The sequence below is a fragment of the Helianthus annuus genome, chromosome 3 (assembly GCF_002127325.2).
Source record: "Helianthus annuus cultivar XRQ/B chromosome 3, HanXRQr2.0-SUNRISE, whole genome shotgun sequence".
NCBI classification, from domain to species: Eukaryota; Viridiplantae; Streptophyta; class Magnoliopsida; order Asterales; family Asteraceae; genus Helianthus; species Helianthus annuus.
Window position 1 is genome coordinate 138,431,749 of NC_035435.2, and position 12,768 is coordinate 138,444,516.

Here is a 12,768-nt window from a genome sequence, read left to right on the forward strand (position 1 = left end):
TTCGAACCCTTGATGGTGGACTTGTGTTCATTCATCGAAATAGTAGAATACATCATCCAAGACATAAGACTTGTTACGATTCTAATGAGTATACTACTCATGAAAACATTAACCCTTGAGGTTTCATAGTGTCAAGAACAAGTACTTGGTGTTAAAGGACGATTACTTTTGAATACATATATTCTTGTGTTTTAACTTCCTAAATCCCTAAACGGACATATTCAACCTTCTAACCTCGTCAACTTCGTCACATTGGATAATCGGAAAGCTTATACAAATTTTGTGAGTATACTCGCAATCCCCTTTTTATGTTTACCACTTTTTGGGGTGTAACATGTTTTACTATTAAACTACACTTAAACTTATTCTTTATGCAATGCACAAAACAATCCTTATACATGAATACTATGTTATGATACTTGATGCTTACGTGGACCATACTTATGTGATATGTTTTAGTCATTAGCTCTCACGAGCCTCCCTTCGACATGTATAGCGCTATAGGAGTAACGCACCGCCCCCCTTAAACTTGGGTCATGTTGAATTAATTAAACTTTCTTGCGTAAACAGAGGTTGGCTAGAAATATTGCATGCCACGCTAGGTTGATCTCGTATAGACTAAGTTGCCATGTGGATTCGTTTTAAACTTTTATACTTATACTTTTACTTATGATTAAACTTGTATACTCGCCTTTGCTTTTGCATTGAACTTTATTTTAAACATGTTACAGGCTGAGGATGATGATGCTATGAAATGAAGTAGCGTTGATGCCTAGATACACATATAGACGTTTAGGTTTAATCGTTCTATCAATTTTGCTTATGTTGTTATATACTTCTTTGAACTTGTTGTATTTGAATTTTTTTTGTAATGTTGACAATCTACTTTATGAAATGAAATCGATTTATTAAATACTGTCACAAATAGCGTTATGTGTGATGAGCAATCTTTCTTCGTCTCACTCCGATGTTTCCGCCATCGGTTGGGGTGTGACACCGTGTCCGCTGAACACGGGGCCGTGTCCAGCCCACTGTTTGCAGTTTCACTCTGATTTTCCTTGTTTCGTACTAACTTTTTATGTATTCTTTTCAGATGTCTAAATTCACAAGGTTTAACGCAAGTGAACTGGACGCTAGGGCACAATACGAGGTTCTACAAACAAGACCGGAAGAGTACCCAAGGCGGGCGTGTACCGACTTGCTAACCATGGTGAATTAACTTGACCGCTTCAACAACATTGTGAGGGGTCCACTGCATGTCGCATTAACCACCCGACTACGGTCGGTACATCAATGCACAATGGAGTTCTACAGCACCTTCATTTTCAACTCGAGATGTGACCCGTTTGACCATGACGCAGTCACATTCCGATGTGGAGGGACCACGTTCACAACCTCCATGGCACAGTTTGGATCTATCATAGGGCTATACAGTGATGAGGAAGCGGGGAATGAAGAGAATACTGGGGGATTACGAGACTTGGATGCAACTGAACGCCAAGCCGCATGGGCTCAAATAGGTGAAGGAATCTACAACCCAAGCAGCACCAAAAGCACCAAACTGAGGGACCCGCTATACCGTTACATCCACAGGCTCCTCAGGTACTCGCTGAACCAATGCCACGACAGTAGTGGCGTTGTTGGGTTGAAAGATTTGGTCGTCCTTCACTGCATCCACAACCAGAAGCCTCTCGATGTTCCGTACCTCCTACTGCGAAACATGCACCTAAATCGCCTTGCTCATGCTCCTACACCAATCTTCTTCGGGGGATGGGTGTACCGTCTTTTCAAGCATTTCACGAATATCCCAAGGTCCTTTGAGAGGAGTCCATGGTCGGGACGGGTCGATTACCACATTTGCCGAGCCATGAACTTGCTTTACGAAGCAGAGGACGGGACGGTGAGCTTTCAAAGGACGCAAGGCTATGCATGGAACCCGCAGGAGGCTCTAGTTCTTCATGCACCACATCCCCATTTTCAGTACCCACCCCAAGGCGATCCGGGCCAATCCTCCTCTCAAGGAGGTGGTTTTCCTAACTTTCAAAGTTTACATGATCTTTTGCAGGAAAACCTCATGTGCTCAAGGAACACCTACAATCTCGCCAACAACACACACCACCGGGTTGGAGCTATCGAGCGCAACATTAACGATATACAAGATGATATCGGTAGCATCCGGGAGTACATGACGAGGCATGGGGGTGGAGGTGATGGTAGTGATGAAGACATGGAGTAGGCGGCTTGGAGGAACAAGGGGCTGGTTGGTGATGAGCCCACAGGTTTAAGTGCCCTTCTATCTATCAAACAATTCATGGCCTGCGTGCCATTTGTCGAACAATTTACTTTCTCTAACTACTTTTTATCTTTGTTTTATTTTTACTTTATGCTTGGATGATATTTGACGATGGTAATTTAGGATGGTTTGTGCTTGCTTGGTTGATATTGAGTGATTAAACAGGTGCAATGCAAGGGTTAGAGTGCTAAACATTAGCACTTGCAGCCCCAGAATGGAGAAACCGGGAGAAAAAACCTATTTTTCAGGCTCACAGACTGTCCACACGGGGACGTGTCCAGTCGACACGCCCCCGTGTTCATCTCCCAGATCTGCTGTTTGGCTACTGACCTGCAATTTTTTGCCAGACACGAGGCCGTGTCCAGCCGACACGCCCCCGTGTTCACCTTCTGTAAGTTTTCGTTACTGGCAGTTCTCCACGGGGCCGTGTCCAATGGACACGGGGCCGTGTCCAGACTGCCAGTAACATAAATCTTTGCTTTTTAACCCACTTTTACACATTCTAATCAACCAGAAACTTTTATTTTGGACACATTGAGGACAATGTGTAATTTAAGTGTGGGGGGGATGCTAAAACCTTGAAATTTTGCAAAATCCTAAACACAAGCCTTACACAAAACTCTATTGGAACCGCTAAACACCCCAATTTTTTTCAAAAACTTTTTCATTTTTTTTATTTACTTGTCTTAGTTTAAGTTGGGAATAACAAGTTCTAAAAAGGTTATATTTTTACAAGTTTACAACCGATAGCGTCGTGATAACAAAGAACCAACATAAGAAAATTATGAAACGGCATAACAAGTCTAGTTAAAAATTCGATTATATATACTTGATCACATTAAAAACCCATTCCCACAAAAGTGAGTTTTGAGCCTTTATTGAGCATAAAAATATACATATTTAGACTAAATGCTCATTTTTCGTTTCTTGTGTGAATAGCCGCTTGGTTCTTACAAATCTAGAACTTGCCACGACGATACATTCCCGGTCCTTACCAACTTAAACCCAAGTAAGTAAATGATAGAGGCATTAGGACTAACCAATTTTTCTTTCAAAACCATTATTTTCATTTTTTTCTCACCTACCCAAAATCCCCCTAGATAGCCCCTTTGAGCCTAAACCTTTCATTTCATTACCCCAAAAACCCTTTTCACCCACCAAAAACCTTTTTTATTTTTCACCCTTTATTTTAGTAACAAGCTCGGTTTTTCGTAAAACTCGCCTTTTTATGTGATGAAAAAAAAATGAAGTCAAAAACAAACAAAAGCTATATAAAAGCTTGTTTGGAGAAATACTTCAAAATAAAAAGTCGCTAAAGACAAGGCATTTTACGAAAACCGACGCTTTTACGATTTTCGCCCTTTTTACTAACCACTAACCAACCACCCACCTTTAACCCAAGCCTAACCCTTTACCCCAAAAAGTCCTCTTGATATTTACAAAGGTAAAAAGTTAAAAAGGAGGAGGATTGATTGCTTGGCAAGCCTATGGAAGGCGTAAGTTCCATGCCGCTCTCGAGTGATTCACTAAAAATATACACCTTCGGCCGAGTGTTGAGTGATCTCCCGTGAGGTATGTGAACTTGTATATAAATGGAATTTTAATAAGGCATGCTATGCCCAAATAAGTAATTTATCTTATGAAACGTTCAAAATAAATCATAACGAATAGGATTGTAAATAAATAAAAATAAAACTTATAAAGACCTTGGATTCCCGACACTCTAGGACAAGCTAAAAAACTTCTCTTCTACCTATTCCATTTGGGAGTGTAAGCCACATTTAAAGAGTTTTGCTTGAGGACAAGCAAAAGTTCAAGTGTGGGGGTATTTGATGTGTGTAAAATGCAACATATAAATCACATCAATTAAGGCATAAAACTAACCCTTTTTAAGTACTAATGTTGGAAAAAGAGTGTTTTTGTCTTCCTTTTGTATTTTCAGGATGAAATGAGCTCAAAATCACAAAAGAAGCAAAAAGACAACTAATTCTACCATAAATACAAGAAAAGGAACAAAAGTATACTGCCCGGACCCTCAACGGCACCTCCAAAGGCAAAGAAGAGAAAACAGAGTCTGAACACGCCCCGTGTCCAGCGAACACGGGGGCGTGCCCAGGAAGCAGCAGAAAAGACAAACCAGTAGAAGCTTCCATTGCCCACCACGGGGCCGTGTCCAGCGGGCACGGGGGCGTGGTGAAAGTACAGCAGGCGCATTAATTGTAACTGCGAATTACAATTAATGAAGAGAGAGAATGTCAGACGGGCACGGGGCCGTGTCCAGCGGACACGGGGCCGTGTCCAGCTTTCTGTTCAGCCTATAAATAGAGGAGCTTGGTTTCATTCTCTCTCATCCCTTGGCACACCACCTCTCTCACACTTCATCCACCACCCACCACCACCATAACACCATCATCCACCACCATCATCCATTGTCCATCGTAGAGTGTGTGAGTCGTCTCGGATCCAAGATTGATAGTAAGAGTTCTTGACAATCAAGGCCATGTTTGCCTAAGTCTCTTACATCACTTGGTGAAGACAAGTGTTTAGTATAATACTTTTTATTTTTAATCTTTTGCACTTTTTATTTGGTTTTGTATTAATGACTTTAATAACTAGTTACTTATGTTGAAGGTGATCTTTCCTTATCGTTTGTCCGTGGTGTCTTGGCATTATTTTACTGTCTATATAAAATAAAAGATTATCACCATTCATATCTCCACGGTCTATATGGAGGTATGTTGGCTACCTGGTGTAACGCCCGTTCTTAAAAATCAAGTTTTAACGTAAAATATACGAAAAACAGCCATGTAATTTGGATTACATATACGTCGGAAATACGGGTTTATTAAAACTTTTACAAATCATAAGTCATTTGACATAACGTGATCAGATTTCGTCGTTTAAAATTAATGACGATGCAGAGTGCGGAAGCGTGTATCTTTTTCGTGTTCGGTTCCTCGTTGAGCTTGATCATCTTCCGGCATCCAAAAGTACCTACATTTCATAAACATGAAATGCTTTAGTCATTCGGGGTTTAAAAACATGTCTAAACGAGTCCACGAAGCGAAACTAATTAAAATATACTTTTATTACAGGGTCCACCGTAAATTACGGTGGGTACCGTAATTTACGGTAGCCCCTGAATGTCAAATATTCCACCGTAACTCAGGAGTATTCTACCGTAACCATAGTAGCTCCACCGTAACTTACGGTGGCACCGTAAGTTACGGTGGCCCCTGCATCCAACCTTTCCATTTGCCGTTTTAGATACGAAATCTTTCGTATCTTTCAAACCGCTTGACAGTTTGACCTACCGTTTCTTCCTGCGTGATTGTAATTTAACTCTCCACCTTATGGAGTTAAAATCCAACATCCGGTTTAATAAAACTTCAGACTTTTAAGTCTTCGGCTTATTACCTTTTTACCGAATTGTGACCCGTTGATTTTTCTCAACAAACAAGTTTGTTGAGCCTTATTTCTCATAAACCAATCAAGTTCAACAATGTTTAACATAATGGGTTTCAAATTATAGGTTTATATACCTTCTTAAACCCATTCTTACCCATATGCTCATTTTGACCCGTTAAGGGTATTTAAGCATATTTTAAGCACCAATCTGTTTCACTCGTTTCTAAATACATATGTCCATATTTCTTATCGAATGACCTTCCACCACAACTATAATTGTGGTGGATTCAATGTGGTGATTTGATCATTCCAAATTTTACACTTCGAATCACTATTTTACGGCAAAGACTCTTTACAGAGACATTTGACCAATATTTTACATCTTTTGCTTTTTATACTTAATCGAAGTATTTATTTCATCTTATCGCTTATTTCCAAACAACCTTTATGGATTGTTTGCTCAATTTCGCTTACAAGGTCGTTTTAGTCAATTTTAGTCCTTCTTTTACGACGAAGGACTATTAGTGCATGTTTGATCCCAAATTCCGACCTTTTAACTATATTTTGTTTAGAAATCAAGATGTTTCTAAAACACCTTAAGCATAACTTAATTCATTTGCCTTACTTAAAAGATGACCGAACATCTTGTTTGACCTTGTCTAACTATTATAGAATTCCAATTTCTACATGATGAGTTGTATCACTATACATACCTGGCTCGGGTCAATATATTGACCCATCTCAATACCTTGCTTCAATGGTTGCTAAGTGGTAGCGATGTAGACATCCATTTGCTATTTACTTTCTGAAATCACACAACTTGACAACCCATTAGTCGATATTGTCAAAGGGTGACACTTTCCCCTTTTGACCCGTTCGGTCTAAATGACCAACTACCATTTTCAGATTGTCAAGTTATCATTTCGCCCTTAATGATTATTATGATTCACCTTATATGTTAACCATTAAAAGTTCATGTTTCATTCATCATAACATGTTCGAATTTCAGATTTAAATCATTCTTAGCCATCATCGCGTTTCCTTATCATATTTGATTATTTTGTTCCGTACGACTACACGTCGGAACATCATATCTCAATTAAATGTTTGTCTTTTTCGTAACTAATACGACGAAAGAATATTCTAATTTTATGACTAGTGTAAGATATACTTACCTCGCATCCATGCCATGCTTTTCCTTTCGTTCTTGATCCGTTTGACCCGCTTCATCCACAAGCTCCCACCTAGCTTGTCAAGCGTCAAACTATTGTCATCATTTACAAGGCGGTTAAGTTAGTCATTAACAATCACGACTATTCCACCTCACTTATTTTCTATGTCGAAGCTACTATTCGACTTCATGATTAGTTAACTTAGTTTATCAAGGTTAACTACTTTCAATCACATGGTTTACAACATTAAGTCTAAATCAACATGATGATTAGAACTCTTCTTGTTTCGTATTTCATTTAACTAGCCATATTATTCAAATAAGCGTTTCGTTCTAAATTTCAACATTTGGCTTTCTCCTTGGCATTTTATCAAACACCTAAAGTGCATAGTTTTACATATTTACTAACTAGTTCATAACTAGTTATTTTCACCAAGATTTACATCAAAAATCAACCCTCCATGTCTAGTGTTCATGAATTACACCTAGTACTAGTATCATAACATCAATTATTCATCAATTTAACACTCTAATTCGAGTGTTCATCATAATATACAAAACCCACTTGGCTCATACTTGGGTAATTGGCTAATCACTAGTTTGTGGCACAATTCTACAAGTTTGCATCTAGGGTTTGTTTCTAGTCATAGATTCAACCCAATATCAATCATGTATACAATATTCATCACAGAAATTTCGATTTTTGGTGTTCACCATGAATTCAAAACATCACCAAATTACAAAATTTGACATACCTTGTGATCTCCTAGCTTAGGTGATCATGAATTTGTGTTCATGCAATGATTTGGGGCTAGAATCCATCCTTAATTTGATGTAATTGATCAAGTTAGGGTTTGGCTCCTTGGAGCCCCTCCTGGTCGTACGCATACACACACACACTCTTAGTGTGTGTTGTGTTTTATTATTTGATTTAATTAAAACAAGTTTCTTCACTAGGCAACCTTAGTCCCCCATGTTTTGTTTTGATCATTTGAAGCTATAACTTACCATTTATCACTTAGCCTCATACTAGTAACTAGGTTAATTATCCCTAGTTAACTTAATAGGTTCGGGAAGTTATAACCCGTTATATTTTAAGTCCCATTAACTCGGGCCTTTCATAACTTTATTTTCTCAAGCATTTATTCACTTTTGATTTAATATTAGGTTTATCCATTAAATTCCTAATATTCACCGGGTTTACTTTTACCACTAACGGTATTTTACCCATCTTTTAGTGTTAACGGAGTCTGATTACCAAACCCATTTTCGGGGTGTTACACCTGGTCGGGGGTTAAGGGAACGGTTTGGTAAGGGTCTTGCCCTTGTTCAACGTTTAGAGGTCCTGCTTGGGACCTGGGTCAATTTTAGTAGGATCTCCTTCAATGCCCATAGGTATTGGATGGCGGGGATCCAAACTCTTTGACCCCCTCATAAGTTAACTACTATTAATACTATAACCCGGCTATTTAGGACTCTATCCCTGCTGACTCAGACTACTTAGCCGAGGGTAACGTCACCGCCAAAAGCGGGGCCTACCACAATTTGCATTAATAACTTAATTCATTATCTTTCAATAATCCGACCCTTTAGGATTGTATCCTTGCTGACTCAAACTACTGGGTTGAGGGTAACGTCGCCTTCAAAAGAGGGGCCTACTACAATAACTAAGATAATCTCTTAAACAAGTGCAAAAGTGCGAAAATAATCAAAGGTTATACTAATACACATGTCGGATCCAAGTGATTCATCTTGTCTATCTATTTTTATTTTATTTTATTTTTCAGCATTTAGTTAGTTTTTATTTTTCTTAGTTTAAAACATTTTTCTCACTTTTTGATTTGATTAGACGTTGAGGATAAACCGGTATTAAAAGCTCTTGTGTCCTTGGACGACCTCGGTATCTTACCAACACTATACTACGTCCACGATGGGTGCACTTGCCCATATGTGTGTTTAGTGTTAGTAAATATCGTGTTTTATAAATTTAAAACTTGGCTAAAAGTGTAAAAAGGGGCTTAAATATACATCTAAAATATATACACACCGACACACATCAATAAAAAATGTTAGAGAATATTTTTTTGTCTCCATGTATATGCATTGGGCCAAATAAACCTAACGTTAAGTGGGTTAAATTCTAAACCATAAAAAATGATTTGTAAATGAGCCTATATTAGAATTGGTATTTGTTTACTATTTAAAAAAATTAACATATATATATTGAATTTTTTTAAAAGTCACGTTTCCCTCGAAATCACAGGCCTTGTGCGGAGTTCCTCCGGGCACACCATCATAGCCGCCACTATGTATACGAGTCGTATAATATTAGACGTCCCGTATAGAATGTTATACAATGTTATACAACATGTATAATGTTATACGACACGTATAGAATGTTATATGACCTAATATTTTCTCTATCTAAGTATCTATGCGAGCCGTGTAAAGTCGTATAGCACTATACGACCCAATATTTGTCATGTCAAATTATTATATACGGGCCGAATAACCTTATACGATCCGTATAGATAGTGTGAAAATAAAATTTTTAGGTATGACTTTATTAACACCCTGTGTTTTTAAAATTTACCTTCAACAAAGTTTGGTTACCTGGATGCATTCATTGACAAAGAGTCACTCATGTCCATGGTCGCAGATAACACTGGTGACCTAGTCCGTCACCAATTGTAAAGGAAACTCACCGTCCAAAGATCCACTATGATTAAATCCCGACTCGCACATGACATTTTGTCACAAACGATACTTCAATCAACGACCTACCATAGAGCATTGGCCCTTTAGTAATTATCATACTTTTTAGTTTCTTGAACGGCGAACAAAATATATGAATAAACAAGAAAAAAACAACTAATGGAAAACTGGCCTAAAAAGTCAAGAATTACATTAAACTAGTTAATACCCCGCCCACGTTGCGGGACGATGACTGAATAACAAGCGAGTGTTAGGCAGCTCATTGAGACGAAAAACAATTAAATCGAGTCAACCAATTAAAACAAAACACTTTTATAGTTTTGATAAAAAAAAAAACGAAAACAATGGCAATATTGTAACTTTTAACTGAAGGAAAGTTGTATTTTTTTACTGGGGTAAAATCGTAATTTGCCAAAAGCTAAAGTGATGGTAGTACTGTAAATTTGAACCAGGGGCAAAATTGTAAATTTTCTCAGGGGCAAATTAATAATTTTGAACTTGGGGTAATAGCGTAATATAAATTTGAACTAAGAGCACAATCGTAATTTTAAGCTAGAGGCAAAATCACAATTTTATTTTGAACCAAGGACAAAATTGTAATTTTGAGTTGGGGGCAAAAACATAATTTTATTTTGAACTGGGGAAAAAACGTAATTTTAAACTGAGGGCGAAACCATAATTTTTTAAACAGGGAAAAATCACATTTTTGAATAGAGGCCAAAATCGTAATTTTTAGCTGGGGGCAAAAACAAAATTTTATTTTGAACTAGGGGCGAAAAGGTAATTCTAAGCTGAGGGCAAAACCACAATTTTATTTTGAATCGAGGTAAAAATCATAATTTTGAGCTGGGGACAAAAGCGTAATTTTATTTTGAGCTGGGGGCATAACTGTAATTTTAGAGATGGGCAAAAACGTAATTTTAAAATGGATATAAAATAATAAACTGGTTGGTCCAATAGAGGAGTGCCAGGCAAAATCGTAATCTTTAGATGGGGATGAAAGCGTAATTTTATTTTGAGCTGGGGGCAAAACGGAAATTTTAAACAAGGGCAAAAACGTAATTTAAAATGGATATAATATAATAAACTGGTTGGTCTAATAGGGGAGTGCCAGGCAGCTGCCTGACACTATTCCCCCATTTGGTAAATGTATGTATAGGAAATACACCTAGAAAACATTAAGAAAAAAAGTAAACAACCAAAATGGTCCCTAAGGTTTGGATAGTTTTATCACTTTAGTCCAAAACTAAAACCTTTTAAATATGGGTCCCGGTGGTTTCAGGTTTTTTTGTCTTTTTCATCCAAAATCAAAATCTAGTTCGATTTTTCAGTTAACATCCATTTTTTTTTGTCTTTTTCCTCCATTTTAATAAAGAGCAAAATGGTCATATTTTTTAATTTTAATAATAAAAACGTTAAAAGATCATTTTGCCCTTTATTAAAAGGGAGGAAAAAGACAAAAAAAGTGGATGTTAACTAAAAAATCTAACACAGATTTTGATTTTGGATGGAAATGGCAACAAAATTGAAACCATAGGGACCCAGATTTAAAAGGTTTGAATTTTTGACTAAAATGGCAAAAGTAACCAAATCTCAAGGACCATTTTTACATGTTACTCTATAAAAAAAACATCACCTGAACGTTGGCATAATTAGTAAAAGATCAGAATATTTACCTAGTTACCTAGTTTATTAGAATAAATTGTTTATTTCATAGATGACATATTGTAGAAGTTCTATAAAAATCAAAAAAACTTTTTTTAAATAGCCGTAGTCAAAAAGAGAATCATAATTAAAAGTGCATCATAGATATTAATTATGTTGTGACTTGGAATAGAAAGTAATCACCTTTTAAGGTTTACTACTTTGTTGACAACAAACCTAAATTTTAAATACATTTTATCATAGACAATTTTGAATGTGGTTGATTTTCTATGACATCATAATAGTTAAAAATTCTTTAACAACGTTATAATGTTTTGGACTTTTTAGGTATGTTTTATTCACTTTTTATTCTGATTTTATGACATAAAGAAATGAGTATCTTATTAATAATAATAAATTATAAAAAATTGAAATATTGTAAAGTTGCAAAAGGCGAAAAGCAGAGAGCTCACAAAAGCAGGAAAAGACGAAGCATTTGTGAAATTTAGAAAGGAGGGAGTGGGGTCAGCCGGTCAGATAGAGGGACCGAGCAAGAAGACCCAAGAGTAAAGATACAGCATTTAAAATACTTAAAGTTAGGCTACATGGATGGTTATGACCCTCATCGCTATTATGATCTTTCAACATCAGCGGGTATGTTACTCACTTCTAATACATCATTTAAAACCATTATCTTAAGGGTGTGTTTATGAACAATACCACTATTTTCTTATTTTAATTTATTTTTGTGAAAATGAAATATTGAAAAAGGAAAGGAGGCCCATGGTTGTCATGTTTTAATTCATGCCAACCAATGTTTTAAAAACCGATAAATACCATCCGGTTATACCGGTATTACCGTTTCCAGATGTAAATCCGGTACGAAACACCCCGGTAAATAAGTGAAACGGCATAAGGTTTGTACCGGCGGTAAAATACGGTATACCGGTTTGAAACGTAATACCGGTACCGACACAAGGTTATTTCAGTTTGCGTTGATACTTATTTTCAATATATATGTTACTTATCTTATGTAATTTTTATATATTATGATTATTCGTAACTAAAAGTTCTTATTTAATATTGTATGAAACGAAAATAGTTAATGTATTCAACACTCAAATGAATTAAATATATCGTACACTTTCATTTAAAAGAACTTGTTGGAAAATTGAATGGTTTTCAATTATCTTTTGGATTATTTTTTATTATGGATTTACTTTTGGATAATCTTTTAATACGTAATGATTCATTTTTGGATTAACTTTTGAGTTGATGTTGTAATTTATGAAATTATAGAGTTAGTTAGTCAACCCGGTTGAACCGCTCGGTACAACCCGGTTGAACCGCTCGGTACAACCCGGTTCAACCGATTAAACCATTTTTTAGCCTAATCCGGTTTGATCTAAAAACCGGTTTTTAAAACATTGATGCCAACCATGATGGATTAGACAAGAGGTTGATGTAGCAATCTATTAATGGTCCTATGTGGCATTGATGACCAGTGACGGACCCATGATTTTTTTCCTGGGGGTGC